This window comes from Spodoptera frugiperda, chromosome 18, assembly GCF_023101765.2.
Source record: "Spodoptera frugiperda isolate SF20-4 chromosome 18, AGI-APGP_CSIRO_Sfru_2.0, whole genome shotgun sequence".
Classification (NCBI taxonomy): Eukaryota; Metazoa; Arthropoda; class Insecta; order Lepidoptera; family Noctuidae; genus Spodoptera; species Spodoptera frugiperda.
This window is the reverse complement of record NC_064229.1, coordinates 4,316,392-4,322,240: the sequence shown is the minus strand read 5'-3', so window position 1 is coordinate 4,322,240 and position 5,849 is coordinate 4,316,392. Positions and strand designations below refer to the sequence as shown.

At 34.5% G+C, this 5,849-nt stretch overlaps 1 long non-coding RNA gene across 1 annotated transcript; it reads left to right on the top strand.

Moving 5' to 3' along the window:
- The first annotated feature begins 2,474 nt into the window (after positions 1–2,474).
- Positions 2,475–4,009, top strand: LOC126911665 (uncharacterized). Its single transcript, XR_007706182.1, has 2 exons — positions 2,475–3,355; positions 3,709–4,009. It is a non-coding gene; the product is annotated as an uncharacterized LOC126911665 (long non-coding RNA).
- Positions 4,010–5,849: the final 1,840 nt, after the last annotated feature.

Genomic DNA, 5,849 nt, shown 5'->3' with positions numbered 1-5,849 from the left:
ATCTAGTATTCCAAAGCAGTCTAGCTTAGAATGCGCCGCACGCAAGCCATACGCATCCAATTCTTAGAACCAGTCGGTCCTTGTGAGATTCACTCAAGGATTGTGCGCATGGCTCTTGCCGTTGTTGGCTTATGGAAGAATTATGTACTAGTATGCTATCGTCATATTTTTATGATATACTTCTTAAGGAAAGCATTTTTGTGACTTTTTAATATACTAAGCTATGTAGCTGTATAAGGAAGATGCGCAGCTTGAGTATGGGATTTATCGATAGCAGGAAAGTCATCCATAGCATACATCCATAGCACGCATTCATAGCACACATCTTTCCATATAAAAAACATAGCTTAGCTAAGTCCGTTTCCACCAGTGCTAAGCTGTATGTACCAATGAATATGATTGGTAGAAGCCAAACTTATCAACAGCAACGTAGCATAGCACATCTCTGTTAGAAAAACACCATAAATATCTTAGAATTCCCTCCTCATTTACTAGAGATGCAATGCAACTAATTAACGATAGCTCTGCAAAAATAGTTGGAAATTCCGCCAGCAAGCTGAGCTTGAGACTATCCGAAACTGTTACTCCAAATGAAAACTTATTGCTAGTTCGATATTTAATGAAATTCCTATGTAAAGGAATGTTCGTCTAATTTACTACTGATTATCTATCTTTGTGTGTGTCCGGGTGTTCGGTACATTCATTCCGACGGTCGTTCGCGGTCTGAATCGAAAACTTTTCTAGTTTCAACCGAAAGGAATTGGATTAAACTGGTAACGAGCGGCGGAAACCGGATTATTTGACGGCATCCGATTGGTCGGATGCACTCCTTGCTATTTGTATTAAAATAAATTATTCTGTAGTAGAAATTAAACTATTGTTTACGATGTTATTGTATGTTTGTAATTTGTGCTGAGAGTCCGTAATGTTGTACTTTAGTTTGTTTGTTTGTTTCGTCGAGATTAGTAATGAAAACTGTTTACGTATTTGTTTTGTAAAGCCGTAACGTGGTAGAGAATAGGAAAGGGTTTGAAATGGCCTGATTATCTATTATCTATCTTTATCTATTATCTATCTATCTATCTATCTATCTATCTATCTATCTATCTATATATATAAAAATCAATTGCTATTCCTTTGTCTCGCTAAAACTCGAGAACGGCTGGACCGATTTGGCAAATTTTGGTCTTGAATTATTTGTAGAAGTCCAGGGAAGGTTTAAAAGGTGAGAAAATATCAAATAATTGACGGAAAAACCCTAAAAACTGCCCTTTCCTTTATCCCATACAAACGTTTTCTAACTAATACGTAGAGTCAATTTGAGCTTTATTGCTATTGGATAAAGTTCATTGTTGGATAAATGCTATTGGATACTAAAAAACAAATGCTATAGATTCCCTACTAATATTATAAATGCGAAAGTAACTCTGTCTGTCTGTAATTACGCTTTCACGCCTAAACCAGTGAACCGATTTTGATGAAATTTGGTACTGAGATAGAATAGACCTTACTTGATACTTTTTATTGCAAAAAAATTGCGGAGAATGGGTAAAAAGAGGGGATGACTGTTCATATGTAAATTCGTCATTTTAAAAGCTGTAACAGTGAAACTTTGTATTTAGACACTTAAAGATAAACGAAAGAACATGGTCTACTTTTTATTGCAAAAAATACGGGAGAGTGGGTAAAAATAGGGGATGAATGGTCATATGGAAATTCGTCATTTTTAAAGCTGTAACAGTGAAATTTTGTATTTAGACACTTAATGAGGAGCGAAAGAACATAGGCTTTTTAATAAAAAGAGTAAAAGGCGTAGTATGTTTGATAGAGGAGATTAATGTTTGCTTGAAAATTCGTCATTTTCGTTAATGCGTTGCCTGTGGCTTCACTCGCGTTCGATTCTTATTTAAATACACATATACTTATTTAAATCGCCAATATCCCTACTACCATACTAATGTTATGAATGCGAAAGTAATCCTGTTTGTGTTGAGGTTACGCTTGCACGAATGTTTTTTTTTTGGAATATAACAACGAAACAATGTATTTTTTTATTGATAGGCAATATATAGGAAATTAAAGGATAATAATATAGATAACCTTGGCTACTTTTCATCATGATTATAAAATGATGAATCGGCGGTCGTGGTTTCTTTGGAATACATATCTTTAAAAATGCTAACAGTAACATATTCTCAAGTAATTCACATTTTAGATGACATACGGCAGCATTTTGACCACTAACACCACTATGCGGACGAAGTCGCGGGCAAAAGCTAGATTCGATAAATTTTCATTTGTACATGTCAAATATTTGTTGTTTCTAAATTCAAATTCTGTAAATAATGATTGACATTTATGCATAAACTATGAAAAGGGTGAATAAACAATTGTCTGTATTTTTTTTAATCTATTGAAAATGTTGAAAAGTGCAATAAGCATTAATAGAAATTCCTCAAATATATTTTTATGCGTGCGTTCAGAAATAATGACAAATTATTAACAGTTACGCGTGTGTTCAGAAATTTATTTTGTGTAAATTAAAGTTTCTATTCACGTTTTCGAACAAACGATGCTCTTTCAATATAGTCTATTGGTGTGAATGACATTGACATTCGTATTGCGCGTTTTTTAAAATATGCAAAATTAAATGTATTATTTTCAATATTTCTGAGAGATTATCTTAATATTTCTTCGAGTTTTAAAGACTAAGAAGATTTTTATTTGCTAATAAGTGTTTGTTAATCAAGGTAAGTTCACATCTTCATTATTGATTTTTAGTAACTTTTGATGACTACACAATACTACAATTTGGTATACACGGTTACGCAGAAAATGTATGAGAGCTTTTTATTTTCAGTTGGAATTTCGTTTTTAACAATGCTACCAACCAGACGTACAAGCTTAGGCCGCAGAACTCGAAATACGGCAAGTCAAAGAAATATAAGAGTAAATCAAACTGATGAGCATCGCGAAGCGCGAAATGAACTTAAACTGAATCAATATCAAGATAGAAATGTTGTGTTTAATCCATCAAGATAGAAATGTTGTGTTTAATCCCCACAAAGCTGCATTCAGTTATAATGTGGCAATTGATTACAGTTCAGAGCAAATTGTTGCTATTGGACTAATGAACATTGTGTGTCCACATTGGGATTGAAATTAAAAAATTAAGCCTCTGGATTGTGTTGAGCCAGCGGCCAAGTCAAATTGACGCCATTGGTACCGCCACCAGAGCCACTACATTCATTGGTTCATTTTGGACTCATATCCAGTAGTACAATAATTGCTTTCAAATGACATCATTTGGGGCAACAAAAGTTATACGAGTCAATTTTTTGCCTACTTTTAGGAAGTAAGTATAATGACAAACGTTTTTTTTTTAGTTTTAAAACCATGTAGCTGGTGCAAAATATGTCGCGTCAGTGATGTGTTTATTTTGTAAACAATAAATCAAATTACTAATAATAGTCTATAATCCGAAGACTTAATCAGCAACATTTATAACATGTTGTATTTTATAGTGGCATGAACAAGATGTTCTTAGTAAAGCCTACTACCTAAAGCTGCCGTGGAAGGCTGTTTAATGTCGAGGTTAAAAGTAGTTTTAATTTGAAATGATGTAAAGTATTGTGGTAGTATTTTACGAGCCACATGGTGGTACAATTTACTATACAATTGCCTGTATACATATTTATATTCTTGCAGATTCAGGGATTCAAATATATCATCAAACAGGTTCCTTATTGCCAGTGCCTGTTGAAGACTATACATTTTTGCAAATATATTTTATGGTACAACTCATAAAGAGATCCATTGTGATGAACAACTTCAAACATTTTTCCTTTAACACAATGAATTAGTTGCATTAGACCGATGCATTAGACATTCACAAATGCATTAGACCGCATGCCATCAGATAATCACAAAATTGTCATCAGAGCCGATAAGGCGCCTGCAGGACAGTGAAATGATTGAATCCTATGAAATAAACACTATTATGAAAATATATTTTGTTTTTTTTTTAATTAGTAAAGTCCTTTTCAGGTATAGTGAGATCAGGAAATTATGGATTCATTTTTATATGGAGGATATTTATAGATTCCAATTCAAATTGAATAGGGACTCATACATAACTCAGCTATACAAAATAAAGTAGAGCATCATTGCTACGCGAAAGCGGTACGAAGTTCGCTGGGTCAGCTAGTGAATAATAAAGACATGTACATATTGTGCTATTTAACCGCAAATGAATTAATTATTTAACTGCTCATTTTAGATTTGTATGAATATTTATTAATTAATTATTACTACTGATTATTTGATTCTCTAATTTGAGGAGATTTCATTTTAATGACGTGCTTATCCTACCCAGACCTGGAACAACTATTGAACCCATATAACCCCCGGTATATGGCAATAGGCTCACCCCCTATTACATGGGACTTAAAACAGAAGTGGTAAAAAGTGGGTGTACATTGTATAGCGGCATTACGTGTCGTGATATGCCTACCCCTTCGGGGATAAAAGGCGTAACGACGTTCTACATATTTTGTAATTGAATAGGTAATTAAGTATTTATTGTACAGTTATTAGGTTTGTTAATTCTTAAACATAAAGTTAATACTATCCGAAGATATTTATGGAAGACAGGTGAAGCAGTAAACATCGCTGTAATAACTGAAATTCTGAATTTACGGTTTTGGAAGCGGCTATTAATTTTTGATTGCTACTGTATAAGTAATAAGAGTCTATTTTGCATAATTTTTCTTTGTCTATTCAGTAGATTGTAACGTTTTAAGTATTTTATGAGTTAGCTCACTGATGTAACGCCTAATGAATGTTAAGTTAGGTACTACCTATTAAGATGTCATTAATATCGCTCTAGTCGTTCTTGTTCCTATACAAATTCCAGGGGCGTTTTCCACCAAGGTGGAAAAACCAGAAGATATTATAGTGCATAAGTGAGCGCAATCACAAGTGCACTCTCTGTTCGCTCACTCTCTAGATCCGATGTGATGGCAGATTGACACGACCGGAGATGGCTGCGCAGCACCAACGGCTTTACATGCTTTTCGAAAAACTCTTTCCGAACTTCCTGACTTCGAGTTTTTTTTAAGTGCCGATAATTATCCTATGACTTCTCCCACCTTGAGCGAGGAGAGAGGAAGTGTCAGACTCTTACTGCCTAAAAACCATCCCGTTCCTACTCCTGCTTTTGTAGCCAGCGCCCCAGTAATCCCGCTAGGTATTCCTCAGCTCCGGGCTAATAATGGTCATTTTACTCAGAAAATGTAATTATCACTTTTTGACCGGTGTCGAAATTCGAACCTGTGAAACGAAGCACAGCAGCCGCTCAACCAACAACTATGCCAACCCTACAGCCAGCCTAACTCATAACAAACACATTAAGCCACCAATTATGGAGTAAAGCTGGCACTCTGATTATCATATAAGAAGCTCACACATGATCTGATGATTAACAGCATATTCATCACGCAGGGCCTGTGATCTAAATACAATGGCGGCCGAGAAAGGCCTAATTACATAACAATGCACAATAAGCAACAGACATCATAATTGATGTGGGTATGCGAGAATGAAACAGGCGACAAGATTATTATTATTTTGTATATTTCTTTTTGTTTTAATTGTGACTGTAGTGAGTAGTCGTAATTGATTTTTTGTATTGTAAGTTAGTAAATAATATAAAATAAATAATTGTATAATGATAACTGAATTGACTTTTTTTTTATCAACAAATTTTCCACCCGCGGCTACGCTTCGTGGTCAATCTGTATATTATATAAAACTCTTTTGTTACTGAGTGACTAACTGACTGATTAGCA